Genomic DNA, 16,065 nt, shown 5'->3' on the forward strand with positions numbered 1-16,065 from the left:
AATAATTTATCGAATAACACTCAAAAAACAATGATGTCACTACCGAAACTTCACCACATGTTTCTGTCGTGACAGTTCTGGACAGTTGTACACACATAAAAACTACATTTTATGGAATAACACCCAAAAAAGTTGGGTGCTTAATTACAGAAAAAGGTGTTTGTTAGTGATGTTCCTTAAAGTTCCACACAGATTTTCAGACTTCTGAACACATTTAACTCAGAATGATGGAGCTATCTACTGTGAAAGAGAGGCTATGAGAGGGAGGAACACAGGAATATTTCCTGATCAGAAATGTAGAAGTGTGTTAAAATCAGTCTCAGACAATGAAAAACACACACTGTTTCAGTAGTGACATGAACATACGGGACAAATTTTCTTACATATAGTTTCATGATTTCAAAATAAAATATAAAATAAATATTTTTTTTTTTTACTTTTTTTTAAAAAAAAGAAAAAGAAAATTAAAACTATATTTTTAAAAACAGCAATGGAAAAAATTGCAAAAATTATTTCAATATCATTTTCGCAAGTTGAAATTTAGGGGTTAGGGTTCGGGACAGACACCTCCCAATTGAAAGTACCAATAAATTTTATATATATTAATCTTACTGATGTTTTGAATATATTATTGTAGGATTCCATAGATAATTAAAGGATCTTATTAAACATCTAAAATTTTAATTTTTAAATGCTTTTTAAATGTGAATTTTTGGTTGTGGGACAGCAGTTTGCACCAATTCTGTAGAATGGCCCATAAACAAACTACACTACAGTCACATGACTTCAATGTCACCACCATCCCTGCCAACAAAAATATGTTCTAAGTTTGCTTTGCTAACATTCTCGGTTTGAGTGATTATATCAGAGAGTGTTGGACCCCATTTACAGCCATTTTTAGCATGAACACCTGTGATCAGATCAGACTCGCTCTTCTGGAAAACTGACTAATAATATTGAAGATGAAAGACCCTCCCGTTAAACAACAAACTCCACCTGACAGCAACAAACTAATGTGTGACTCAGATCTCAGTCGTTCTCTGCTCTGATAGTGACAGTGTGACACATAATTCCCAGAATCCCTCACGTCCCGGCTCATACAGTATATTTAGTCTGTTCTCAGAGGACATTACTGCCATGTTAAGATCTGTGACGTCTCCTGAGATTAACGGGACGTTTGTGTCGTGCGCGGTGTTTTATCAGACACTTATTTCATATATCAATTCACAGGAGTTTATATTAGTGTTTAACTAGATCAGAGACATCACAGACAGGAACGTTCATTACACAACGGAAAATTTCACTGTGTGTGTGTGTGTGTCTGTGTGTGTGTGTGTGTGTGTGTGTGTGTGTGTGTCTGTGTACTAGTGTAATAACAGTAATCACAGAATCACAATTTCTTTAATTTACGTTAAATACAGTAATTAAGACTAACCGATAAGAGCTAAACATATCACTTTAGTGTGTGTTGTAGGCCTGCATGTCCACGGATCTCCTGCGGCGCGTGTGTTTTGCGTGTATCGCAGCTTTAGTTTGTCATGATGCTGCTATTGTGTTTAAATGAAGACAGCAGCTTTAAATAACTCACTGTGATTCACACACACACACACACATATATACGTCACACGCAGGGCCTCCGGTGGGCGACGCCACAGGACACTCACAGATTTATGAATGAAAAGTCACTTCCTACTGTAAGTCTGGGCGACTGATCCAACAACAGATTCTTACTAACACACGTGTGTGTATGTGTGTGTGTGTGTGTCTGTGTGTGTGTGTCTGTGTGTGTGTGTGTGTGTGTGTGTGTGTGAGAACCTGTATTAATTGTATGTAAAACAAGTGTGACAACTTGCCCCAACTGAACACATTCCAGATCAGCCTTCGTAATATTGTGACATCAGTGTGTTTTATTGTGTGCAACAGATACAAATATGATTATATTAGAATTTTACATCATAAATATAAGACATTTTTTAACTGAATGTCCAAAAACTAACAAACAAAGCCAATGCTGGAGAAAACAAGCAATTATGACTCTAAAGCTGATAGTTACTTAGACTTGTGACAACTTGCCCCGCACACACACACCTGCGCTCTTCAACTCGTCATTGTTTCGCAAGTAAATTTAATCCTCTTTTTATTTTGATTTGAATGTTTATTTCTCAGCTGGTGTTAATGAAACATGTTCTCCACAGCTGTGAAACTGCTTGTAAACTGAATATTGACAATGAAGCTAATAGATTTTTATGAGCAAATTAGATCTGAATTCAGTTCAGCAGTTCAGACACACAGCTTCTCATGTCAAAACACTTTTCAGAGTGTTTTAATAATCAGTTAATGAGGCACATTATCATCAGATCAGCTGATCATGAAGGTTTATAGTGTGTTTCTGATCATGTGAACGATTCGCTGACCTTCTGTTTACATTTACTGACCATCAGCTGAAAACAGTGCAGAAACAATTTAATTGTGCATTTCATATATATATATATATATGTATATGTGTGTGTGTGTGTGTATACAGTACATACACTGATCAGCATAACATTATGAGCACTGACAGGTGAAGTGAATAACACTGATGATCTCTTCATCACGGCACCTGTTAGTACACAGAATACACAGTGCATCAGTTTGTTGCGTATGGAGCTGCATAGACACAGACCAGTCAGGGTGCCCATGCTGACCCCTGTCCACCACCGAAAGAGCCAACAGTGGGCATGTGAGCATCAGAACTGGACCACGGAGCAATGGAAGAAGGTGGCCTGGTCTGATGAATCACGTTTTCTTTTACGTCACGTGGATGGCCGGGTGCGTGTGCGTCTCTTACCTGGGGAACACATGGCACCAGGATGCACTATGGGAAGAAGGCAAGCCGGCGGAGGCAGTGTGATGCTTTGGGCAATGTTCTGCTGGGAAACCTTGGGTCCTGCCATCCATGTGGATGTTACTTTGACACGTACCACCTACCTAAGCATTGTTGCAGACCATGTACACCCTTTCATGGAAACGGTATTCCCTGGTGGCTGTGGCCTCTTTCAGCAGGATAATGCTCCTGCCACAAAGCCAAAATGGTTCAGGAATGGTTTGAGGAGCACAACAACGAGTTTGAGGTGTTGACTTGGCCTCCAAATTCCCCAGATCTCAATCCAATCGAGCATCTGTGGGATGTGCTGAACAAACAAGTCTGATCCATGGAGGCTCCACCTCGCAACTTACAGGACTTAAAGGATCTGCTGCTAACATCTACAGATACCACAGCACACCTTCAGGGGTCTAGAGGAGTCCATGCCTCGACGGGTCAGGGCTATTTTGGCAGCAAAAGGGTGACCAACACAATATTAGGAAGGTGGTCATAATGTTATGCCTGATCGGCGTGTATATAGTTACAACATTTACCAGCAGGGTTAACTGAATCAGACTGACATGTCACCTGACTAAGGCTGGCCGCACACTTAAAGATTTTAAGCCCGATTTAAAGGCCTAATGATCGGGGGGCGTGGCCTGATTCGAGGCTTATCGCAAATGATTTTTTTCTATTTTGTTTTTCACTGTAAAGCAGAACGTGTGACAGGAGAGCCAGCTGACAATGTCGATTGTCCTCCATATGTTTGGTCACGTTTGGTCTTGCGAGTCTCCGTGAGATCTCGTCTCACAGTGAAATCGTTAATGCAGTCAACAGGTGTGTGGTCTCGCGGTCCGGTCGAATCATCTAGTGTGTGCGTTCAGAGGATTATAACACTAAAAATTGGTTGAAACTGTTACTGTGTCTGTGGTCTCCCACAGTTTTAAAATCAGTTAAGGTTTGAAAATCGTCTAGTGTGTCCCAGGCCTAACCCATGGTGTGAGTTTGGGGCGGGACTATCTGTGCGTCCCAATGACGGTTTAGGAAACCTGTTTGAAAACAGTTTTAAGTTCCCTTTAGAGCCACTAGTGGTGCACAAACACACGCCAGCTTTAAGAGAACACAAGATTACACTAACCTCACTCTAAACCACCTAATATATTTCATAAACGATGAATTATTCTAGTCAGTGGTTCATTATAGTCTGAGACAATCAATGGTTTTTGGAATTCTGAATAATATTCAGAACATGTTGGAAACTCAAGGCCAATGAAGACATAAACCGTCAGTGAACATGCAGTTCCATCATTTAACCAATACTGCTGGATTCCAGTTAATATTTGGTTAATTTATATATTTAATATGGATGTGGCAGCAGTACACTGTTACTGATCAAATGATTGATTTCTCATCATTTTGAGAGTGAATATGATGCTGTACAAAGTTTAAGATGAGACAAACCCAATTTATAAGCAAAGAATTGATGCTAATTGCTAATGCTAACAGAAGACTCAATGACTGTTGTGGTTAAACTCCAATGTTCAATATGCATCTTACAGTTTTCAGTAAAACAACTGGCAGAGCATAAACAAGAAGGCCATGCGTTTGATCCTCAGTGAACAAATTGAAGTTTTAAATAAAATTTCAACATTTGTGCTAATAGACGCTTTCATGTTGTGCTTTACCTGTTAGCGATTGCATTTGCTCAAAGTCACTCAGTCACAGTGGCTCCTGTCAATCAGTCGTAGTGGGTGGGGCTTGAGCTTATCATGCTGTAACTTCATAACTGCCTGATTGACAGCTGGTCCTAATTCCTCTGGATGAATTCAGTAGGTAACTCATTTAACAGATAAATAAGCCTACTAATGCAATGAGTTTAATGAGTCTGTCTTTTGCATAACGCACTTAGGTGGAGCTGAAGAGCGTTTTACTGCGGTATTTTTCCATTTGCTCCAGGTCCGCCTGGATTCATTAATTACGGCACTCTTAAAAGCCAGCACCATCAGGCTGCTTAAAACGCTAATGATGTTTGAAAGCACTTGTTCTTTCCATATCGCACACATGATGTACAGTGAGTCGTAATGCGATGATGCGTCTCACTGCTAATTGTGTTGAAGAACACACGTATGTAACATGACGCCTCCATCCATGATCGCGCTGTAGTGAGGTGACGGAGTGCAGCAGGAGTACAGTGAGTGAGTGTGTTCGTACAGTAGTGACGTCACCTGACACACGCCTCAGTCTTCACTGCACTCATCAACATGATGCTGCGCTCCAGTTTCTCTGCTCTCTTGACCGTGTCTGTCCTTGATCTGAACATGTTTGTGTCAGCGCAGCAAATGTGTTTGTGACCTTGTTATTGACCCTCACTGGTGATTCTGTTGTTGTGGTACTAAGAAACGATCCTTGATGGACTAGAGAGACGTGGACTGAAAGCCTCTCATGACTGACCCCAAATTAAAGAGAAAGAAATGAGATATTATATTTTACATAAAGAAAAATAAAGCTTGTTTTTAAGACCACTGAGATGTTACATTATTATCATGACAATTAAGCACATTACTGCTCCAAGTGTGTGTGTGTGTGTGTGTGTGTGTGTGTGTTGATCTGCTGATCATCCACTCCAGCGGTTGTTTGGTCGCTGACGCACGCGGCTGATGCTGCTGCTGTTCAACACATGTTAAAACACACTTGAGCTGATGTCAATGATGCTGATCCACAGATCCAGATCCACTCATCCAGTCAGGGTAAACGAACTGTTTCTCTCCACTGTCACAGTCGTTCAGCTGCTTGAAAACGAAACTCACCCAGAAATGATCATTCTGTTATCAATTACTCACCAACCCAGCTGACAGGGAACGTTCTCTCAAGGTTCTCTCAAAGTTATGAACAAACGTTCTTCCAGTAACATTAATAGAATGTTCGTTCAAAGTTTTCTGGTCTTTAATAATGTTCTCAAAATGTTAGCACTAAAACATTTTTTATACATATACATCGTTCATGGATTTTACTTTTGTCTAACGTTTTTTAAATGTTACTACTTGTTTCAGAACATTCAGAAGTAAATTTTCCATAATGTTTGAAGAATGATACAAAGGAATGTTTCCTTAATGTTCATATAACCAAGAAAAACATTTGTAATACATTTAAAAAACTGGACGTTTTGACCATTCAGAGAACATTCAGAAATAACGTTTTCATAACTTAATGGAAGCATTAGAAAAATGTTCTTAGAACTTATTTTTGTTCACTGGGCTCATGTCATTCAAACATGTGTGACTTTCTTTTGTCACAAAAGAATATATTTTGAGAAATGTCTGATTTTGTCCATATAATGGGAGTCAATGGGGTCCAAAGGTGTTCGAACCCCGTTCCTCAGTACGGATCATACCAACTCAGTTAGTTGACTATTTTTAAATTTCTTATTTTTGGGGGGTGATTGCCTCTGTGTATTAATGGTATTGCAAAACCACCATTTTTATTTTATTCTATTTATATATTTATTTTCCTTTTACGTTTTAACAAGGTACATTAAAACATCTCACAATCTTGTTCCTTAGGCTTAGATCTTAATTGCAAATGTAATGATCAAGATTTCTCAAAGTTTCACATTTCAGCTCTGTTTATTCTGGCAAAGATTCGAGTCTCAGCAGTGATGTTCAGTTTAGGATGTAATAAGTTTAGGATGTAGTTAAGTGTAGGGCGCATGCAGAACATCTCATCTTTGGAACTTCTCCTCATTACTTTTTTATGGGGGTGTGAATGTGTGCGAGAGTGCAATCTTTTAAAAATTATCTCTGGAGCGAGAGCAGATAGCAAGCTGAAATATTCACAGATATGAGCAGAGTTCTGCTGTACAAATATTGAGTTTGAGATTCTGCTGGTTTTGAGCGAGAGCGAGTGGAAATCTGGTGAAAAGCCTACTTTATTCATGTTCTTCGAGAGATGAACAGATGTAATATAAGCATAGCAAATAAAAATGAACAGTATTTTACAGTACGTATGTTTATGATTGACATGCAATATCTTAGCTGTCAGTCAAGTCTAAAACAGGATCTCAAGCATTAATAATACTCAAGCAATAATGACTTTACAGCAGACTCTGAATTTGTCTCATATTTGATGAAGACAAAAACAAAAACAAAAATATATTCTATGATGTTTTGCCAATGTTACAATTTAGTTACAAAAACGTTATTTCTGAATGTTCTCCAAATGGTCAAAACATCCAGTTTTTTAAATGTATTGCAAATGTTTTTCTTGGTTATGTGAACGTTAGGGGAACATTCCATTGTATCATTCTTTAAACATTATGGGAACGTTACTTTTGAACGTTCTCTGAACGTTCTGAAACAAGTAGTAACATTTAAAAAATGCTCCATGAACGATGTATAAATAACGTTTTTTTGCAAACGTTTTGAGAACATATTAAAGTTCTATTAACATTACTGAAACGTAACATTTGTTTAAGAGAACGTTGCCAGAACGTCAGCTAAAGTCAGCTCACAAGCTTTCCGTGTAAGCTGGGATTGCGGGTAAGCAGGTAGATGTTGTGTGGGAGCTCACAGATGCTCAAACATCTGCAGTCATTCATGCAGTCAAATGTCAGATGAGCGTCTCATCAGAATGACAGACAGCGATAAAGGCCACAGATGTGTGATGCTCTGTCGCTCTTTGAGCTTCATTGTTCACAGCACTTCTCCGCTGAAGTTTGACCTTCACGCCACCGCCCGTGGCCTTTTCATGTGTGGATGCGTCACGTATGTGCGAGTTCATACGGCACACGAGTCATGTGACATTCATGGGCATCCAGCAGGACTGGAGTTTAGTGAGTCAGTTTAAAGACTGAGATCTCAAACACGTAACATTAACGCTAATGGAAACCACCTCCACCCTCATCTTCAGCCATCTGCTGTCATGAGGGGGATTCTCTGGACGCTTCGTTCTGTTTTTATGAGATCAGTGCTCATGAATCTGTGAGTCACTTGTTATTTATATTACCTCAGACGTTCTTCAGGAGATTGTAAATTAGTTCAGCAAAAACTAACACGTTTCATGAATTTAAACACTGCATAAAATTATGTTCTCCCTTAGCATTTTTGTCTTGTTTTTACAGTACAAATATCTAAACATTCTTAATATATTTACTTGAGACACGCATTGACATGAGATAAGAGGTGATTAAAATAAGTTTATGATTTAAACAAACACATATCTGCCAGTGAGATCAGAAAAATAAGCTTCTTTTCACCTTGAATTAAGATTATTTTTCTGAGCCCATTGACAGATATGTTTGAACATTTTGATTAATTTCTCAAAAAACAAGACTGATGCACTTTCTGATCTTGTGTCATTTTGCTTCTTCAGTAAATGCATCTTGAATGAAGAATATTTAGTTATTTGTACTGGAAAAATCATTGCTTTTTGCAATGAACCTGTGACTCTCATTTACATATGCATTAATTAAGTATGTAAATAATCTTGTTTTAAGAATTTTTGCTATGCACCAACCATGGCAGTACCCAGCTAACGTTCTGGTAAGGTTCTCTCAAAGTTATGAAGAAACGTTCTTCCAGTAACACTAATAGAATATTTGTTCAGTGTTATCTATTCCTTAATAATGTTCTCAAAACATTAGCACAAAAACATTATTTATGCAGTGTTTGTAGAAGGTTTTTTAAATGTCCTCATAATGTTGGGAGAAAATGTTCTTAGAACAACATTCTTGGAACATCCTTTAAACATCTAGAATGACAACTAACTTAAAAATGAATAAGGTTGTGTGTGCTGTTTTACAAGACCATCCTTGGATGTGGGAAAGTTTTGTAGTTATTGAACAATAAAAAAGTTTTCATAGTTATTGTTTCTTACTTTTCTCTTAAATTTAGGTAAAGGTTATGCAAGTGTTAGAATTAAACTCTGAACTTTCAATGATGTTCATGAAATCACTATATATTGTCATTAGTATTTGATAAATCTTCTCATAATGTTGGCAAGAAAACATTCTTCTAACGTCCTTTAAATATTAAGGATCACTAACTTTCTGGCTAAAAAATGGCGTTAGGTTGGACGTTACACAGCGAAATCCCCTGTGTTTCATTAACACTGTTCAGTGTTCATATGTGTCCACACTACAGAGTGTAAACACATAAAAATTACACTGAAGCAGTGCTGGAGTTAATGAGATTAAGTGATGATTGAGCATTAGTGATGACACACTGAAGGAAAGAGGAACAAACATTTGATATCACCATTATGGTGATCAGTGTCTCTCGTAGTTGTGTTATTGACTCTTGATTTTCTCTGGCTGCTTTAACTGTGTGTTTAGAAAACACTTTTACTGTGTCAGAAGAATAACATCAGGTGATGTTGGCTGTTAATTAATGTCACTGTGAACTCATCTGATTCACTGATCATATCTAAACTCTAATCACTGATCTGAAGTGTGCTTTGTTATTAACTCATTTAAATATTGTGCTACTGACCATGTAATATTACTGTGATAGTCAGATATTCTGAAAAAATATGAAAACATGTTGTGAGCATGAAGTTATTAACTATGGTGCTATTTATACACTCACAGAAATCAACAGTAAGCATATGAAACTCAATAATTGTGACATACTTCATGCCAGCATACAAAACTCATTCACGGCTCCCAGCATGCATTGCAGCATGAATAAATTTTGCAGCTGGATTCTTTTACTACTTTTGATTGTCACCATTGTTGAGGTTTGTATGATGAGTGTTGATTTGTGTCTCTAAGTGTGTCTCAACTTTTACACAAGAGGTGCTAGCATTATTGGAAGATCTCTTCAGTGTTACAAGTGATGTTTGTTTCACAGCGGCTGACTTATTTTATTTCCTTTCAGTTAAAGCAGTTGTTTAAACCACTTTAATGCAGTCATTTGGCTGCTATTAAATCAGACATGTTGATCTGCTTTTTCATCAATCTCTTTCTTCACAAATGTTCTCTGAAAACACTATTGCAATTGTTGAAAGAGAAATAAGTCAACAGTTGTCAAGAGTCGAGAGCCCAACTAAAGAAACTCTTTCAATAAAACATTTTCAAACCAAACAATAAAACATCAACATCTAAACCTCTATTAATCTCAATAAGTGAAGCTGGTAATGCTGTTTGTGGAGTTGTTTAATCAGATCTTGAGAGATTGAATGTCTTCTTTTGTCTTCAGTTGATTTCATCTGTGGCTGAGGTCAGTTGAAGCTTCTGTTCTTGTTGTTTCTCTTTCCTTCAGTGCTTATTAACAGCAGGTGTTTGAATGTTTCAGGAACATCAATTAACCTTTAAATTAATTAACATTAAGGAAACTGGACACTTTTATGTTCTTGGAATGTTACAAGTCAACATTCTTAGAATGATGAGTTGTTAATAAAAATTAAGTTGAAAGAATGTTTCAGGAACATCATACTAACCTTAAAAAAAGTTTCATCTAACATCAAGAAAATGTTTTGGGTTTAGTTAACTTTAATAACCCTGAATGAACTATGACTGTTTCTCTCATACAAGAGCTCATTCATTATTCATGCGGAGCGTGACACTGAGCTGTCTTCTGATTCTGATCTCTTGAATATCTTCAGAAAACTCTTTGAGAGGTCAAAACTGTTTAAATAGATAAAGATCATTAGAACAAATGTGACCTGAGCAAATCTACATTGGTATAAACTCTGAAAAGTAGGTAGAAAGTAACCGAGTTTCCCCAAAGGAAACACCAGCTGAAATCAGATTAAAATAACTCCATAATGTCTGTAATGACATATAATCACGACGTTTTTGCATAAATAACACACAGCGTAATGGGGGAGTGTGAAATAGATTTCACAGAAATTGCAAATTGCAGCCAATTTTCTTGTGTTGTTTTTATATTCTTGTATCAAACCAAAATAGTGTATTGATCAGAAGCTCCACAGGAATCAATTATGAGAAGCTTCGCTTCAGAAGGCTCATTTGACACTGAAAACACCCTCCGCCTCTCACTTTATTCGTCTGCCTCAATTACGATGATATTTACAGCCGTTTCTGCTATGGTGGTCAGTAATTTGAAGTCATATGGCCATCTTATTTTAGCCGTGTTTTGAGGGTCTGACAAACGTTAGATTGGCTTTTTATTGGTCGTATAATGAGCGCTGCTCTATTCTCAGGGTTTGTTTGTGGCATTAATTTGCGCTCTGTCATCTTTCACTATGTTACGTATCGTCCATCTAGACCAGCTCACTCGTATCCTGAAAATACTGTTGACTTGGATAAATGGCCTTTATCAGACAGTGTTTGCACTTTCAGTATGTATTTATCAAGAACAAGTTCTGTTTTACTGGATATAAAGCTGCTGCAATTTAATCTGACAGCTCTAAACTCAAGACAGCTTAACTTAGCTTAGTTTAGTTTAGTTTGGTATATTTTGATTTAGTGTGGAGTAGTTTAGTTTACTTTTGTTTCATTTGGGGTAGATTAATTTAGTTTGGTGTAATTTAGTGTAGTTTAATTTAAAGTAGTTAAGTTTACTTTAGTTTAGTTTTATTTGGAGTAGATTTGTTTATTTTGGTATAGTTTAGTTTGATCTGGTATAGTTTGGTGTAGTTTGGTTTAGTGTAGCTTAATTTAGTTTGATGTAATTTAATGTATTTTGGTGTAGTTCAGTTTATTTTGGTTTAGTTTAGTTTGGTGTAGTTTAGTTCAGTTTAATGTAGTTCAGTTTAGTTTGGTGTAGTTCAGTTTAGTTTGGTTTGATGTAGTTCAGTTTAGTTTGGTTTGGTTTGGTTTGGTATAGTTTAATTTAGTTTGATGTAGTTTAGTTCATCAGTTCTGATCTGAAGAAACTGGACTTCTGCTGCTTTGATTGACAGCTCTGCATGATTATTCAACAGGTTTGTTTGGAAAGTCTGTTTCAATGGCAGCACAGCCAATGAGGATTATGGGATTTCTCCCCCTTCTGCTGCTTTGTTTTGATGTGTCTGTCTCTTTGTGTCTCTGTCTGTCTGTGTGTTTGTGTGTGTTTAGCAGGTTCATTGGTGTTCATGAATTCAGTTGAGAGTGTCTGTCTCTTTTAAGGGCTCATTTCCGGTGGGTGTTCATCTTCACAGTGCGCCCTCAACAACACAAGAAGCGTTCAGTGTGTGAGGCTTTCATCAAACGCTCACACACACACACACACACACACAGCCTCTTTCATTCAGCGGATGAATGATGATACACATTTCAGAAGTGCTGCAGAAGAAACTCAATCATTCATTTTGAGTCTTTCACAAAATCCCTGTTCTCACAGCTTTAGATCTATATGGGGAGGAAAAGTCATAATTACCAGAGCTTTTCTGTCATTTCAATCCCGCTTGAATGGACCATCTCAGTAAGTGCCAGTAAAGATTACAGTGTCTTTTACCTTCAGTACATATAACCACAGATGTACGTGTGTTCAGATGTGTTGCAGAATGTTTGCTGGGAGCAGTGATTTACACAAATAAAACAACAGCAATAACAACAGACACACACACATATGTACAAGGCAGTCAACACTTTTTTCGGACAAACTGAACAGCATAGTGTCGAATGTCACGTATGTTTCATCCAGGATCTCGTGTGACATGTTCCTCATGATACTCCTGTGCAGGTGAAGTCAGTGCGATGATTCAGTGTTTCAGTGTGTGTGGTTCAGCATTCGTGTGTGTGTGTGTGTGTGTGTGTGTGTGATTCTATAGAGTGTCTGTGGTGTCGCACCTTTAACCCAGAACTATCTGTCTGTCTCTCTTCTTTTTGTCTGTTTTGTCTGTCTCTCCTCCAGTGTCCCACCACTTCCGCTCTCTCTGTGCCTCATAGTGCTTTTATTTCATATCTGCCCACATTTATCTGTGTGTGTTCAGGGCTGTCAATGCATTCATACAGCTGAAGTTCATATGGAGATTAAAGCCTGTTTCCACTAGCAACAAAACGAACGACAAGTCAGAAACCCACTGATGGACAAATGTGTCCCTATCTATCTGTCTGTCTATCTGTCTATATCTACCCATCCATCCATCCATCGGGACCATAGACTGTAAAAAAGATCTCTTGCTACCATTGTAGAAAAGTGAAGCCAATGTTCAAATATGGCGCTGACATCTTGGAGCCCGAGTCTGTGCAGTAGTGAGCGTGAAGTGGAGCCATGGTATCAAGGCCCCGCCCACACTCATCAAGGCCCCGCCCACACTGCTGCAGAATCAGTTAGTACAGTTTACTGCAGAACAACTCAGTATGTCGTTGTGAAATATACAATTATGGAAATCTAGAAATTAAAGTTGAAGCTACAATCTCCTCCGAAAATCCCGAAAAAAGTGCCTCAGTGACTACTTCGCTAAGAGAAGCTGTCAATCATGATGTGAAACCCCCGTTTTTATAGCATCAAATAACGAACTAAACCCAAACTTATTAAAAAAAACACTTGAATTTATATCAGCGTGATAAAAAAAAATTATTTGAAGTGTAATTTGGTTGTTTAATTTGTCTCGCATCCCATTAGATTACATGGAGAGGGTGGGGTTTATGAGCTATACTGTCTCCAGCCACCTGGGGGCAATCAAAACTTTCTGGCTTCACGTTTCAGGACGTGTGTGGCACACTTGGTCGGGACAGTGTGAATCTGGCAGGATCTCATGAGGTCAGTCAGATTAACTGATCCAGTACAGTAGATTCATCCAGATTTCTGTGTGTGTGTGTGTGTGTGGGGTTGTTGTGTGTATTGTTCTGTTAATTAAGAGATTAACTTCAGCCACAGCCATCTGGCTCAATAAAACGTACTGCAGCTGTGAACTGAATCTCTCGCTCTGTCGTTTTACTGTTGCTGTGTCTCAATTAAATGTGAGCCTAAATGTAAATACGACAAGGTTTTCACTGACTGTTAAGGCGAGATTCGGAGTGAAATAAGGTCAGATATCAGGGGCGGGTGTTTAATATGATGTGGCAGGCAAAGGAAGAGGAAATGATGTTATTTTACTATTTTACCAGACTGACTTCAACACAATGACATTCTGAATATGATCAAGGTCTTGTGACTCACGGCTAATATTTCAGCTGTTTGAAAAGTTATAGATCTCAGGGTCTCTGTAATACATCCCTACTGACCTTCACGTCACACCTACACCCTCATCCACACATTCATATGAATCAGAAGAAAAACAGACGCGTGTCACAATTGTTCACACAACACCAATAAAACAGTTACTTAATGAATTGAGGCTGCGTGTTTGAAGTGTTTCTAATGGCGTTCCAGCATATTCGGGATGTTTTTCTTTATCAGTGAGTGATCTCTGATTCATCTCGCTGGTGAGAATTTCATGAAGACCTGCATCTGGATAAAAATACATCTCACTTAAGCAAAGACATAATGCACAAGCACACAAAAACAGAGTGAAAGACAGGAAGTGACCTCACTGATGTTGCGGGTTCATACCCAGATACTCTCCGCTCAGATATTTCAGAAGAGAGAGCATTTTCCATTGTGAGTCGCAGGTAAATGTGAGCGTCGTCAGATCCGTGTGTTCCATTAGGCCTGTGAAAAAACACGAGCGGATCAGAATAGAAACGGAAGAGAGAACGAAAGTGAGCGCCAGAAGAGTATTAAAAGCGTCCTATGAATAAACTCGCTATCACAACGGACATGAAAACAGACGAGAATGAAACCCGTCCATCTGACCCCATCGTGCGCTCGTGTCCATCTGTGAGCCTGAAGGTCAAAGGTCACCTTTCGTTCGTCCTGTTGTTTGGATGTTCTGCGCAGAACCTCTTATGAAGCATTAATGCACCGGATTGATGTAGAGGAAATTAAGCGAATGAATTCGGCCCTTTATTGTTTCACTGTTTAATTCATCTGAGGCATTCGGAAATTGAAAGTGCTTCATAAATGCGTGTGTAAATTGAAGTCAGTGTTTAAATGTTCTTCAGTCGTTCATGCTAATGAATCATTACCAGACAGCAGATGAGTGTGTGTGTGTGTGTGTGTGTGTGTGTGTGTGTGTGTGTGTGTGTGTGTGTGTGTGCTTGAAATGTCTGACAGTTTAAAACTCATCTAGAGTGTTTAATCCATCAAAGACAAAACTTCACTTCATTTGCATAGAGAGACAGACAGATATAGATAGATAGATAGATAGATAGATAGATAGATGGATGTTCTTCTGATCATCATCAGCTTTTTTTTCTTGTTTTGATGAATATATTTTCTCAAGATCTTGTTTTTCATAACATCTGCGTGTGAAACACCTCACCATCTATTTCTGTCTCCTTTAAAATCATATTTTTAGTAGGTTTAATAAATGTTAATGAAAATCTGAAAGTTTTGTTTTGTTTCTATAGCGATGCGCTTCTATTCGTGAGGAACATGTTTAAGACGTCACATGATGGCGGCCCTGACTTCAGGATGACCCCTGACCCCATGTGACCTGAGCAGGCAAGTGTGTGTGATGTTGTATTTAGTTCTGTGGTGTGTGTGTGTGTGTGTGTGTGTGTGTGTGTTCAGTACTGTTATATAATTGTTTTTGTAATAAACCAAGTGAAATAGCAGGCGAGTTTGACAGCACTGATCAGCTTGGTTTTGTTCTTCTTGTTGTTTTTTGTCATTTTGTCCCACAATGAGGCTAAAAAAATCAGTTCTTTGTTGAAGTTGTGATGTTGCGAGTTAAAGATAGGCGAGATGAGATGAGGAGGGACACGAGAGCGTCTCTGGAGGCGTTTGGGGACGCGGATGATTCGCTGGTTTATTCATATTCCTGTGTGACATAAATAAAATCCCTGGACGCTCCGTGAATGTGAGTGAATGAAGGTGTGACAGTCATTCTCACGTCTCTATTTATGGACTAATCTACAAAAGACCACTAACTCACACACTTGTTTCCTGTGAAGACTGTGTGATTTTGTGTGAATAAGAACAATACACTTTAATTATAGCTTTGGCCGTGTTGACAAAGTGCTTTATAAATATAAAGATGAATTAACCCTTTAACATTACTTGTTCATAACACATCAACATACTAATTTATAAGTACACAATGACTGTAGTCATGGACGAATGTATATAGCAGAAAGCAGTTAACTGTTTTTGGCACAAATGGAAGCTCATAAGCTGCGTAAACTAAAGTGCACTAACTAAACTCTTCCCAGATTGAGTGAGCGTGTGCATTGCTGAGTCCTGAATGTGTTTGTTCCAGCTCTTCTAATCCAGGATTAGGAAAATCACACA

At 38.3% G+C, this 16,065-nt stretch overlaps 1 long non-coding RNA gene across 1 annotated transcript in view; it reads left to right on the forward strand.

Annotated features, from left to right (window-relative positions):
• LOC127501148 (uncharacterized) overlaps positions 1-15,273 on the forward strand; it is a 38,849-nt gene extending 23,576 nt beyond the window's left edge. The window contains exon 4 of the long non-coding RNA XR_007926530.1: positions 15,183-15,273. This is a non-coding gene — a long non-coding RNA (uncharacterized LOC127501148). The remainder of the gene's footprint in view (positions 1-15,182) is intronic.
• The last annotated feature ends 792 nt before the right edge of the window (positions 15,274-16,065 follow it).

This window comes from Ctenopharyngodon idella, chromosome 19 (assembly GCF_019924925.1).
Source record: "Ctenopharyngodon idella isolate HZGC_01 chromosome 19, HZGC01, whole genome shotgun sequence".
Taxonomy (NCBI): domain Eukaryota; kingdom Metazoa; phylum Chordata; class Actinopteri; order Cypriniformes; family Xenocyprididae; genus Ctenopharyngodon; species Ctenopharyngodon idella.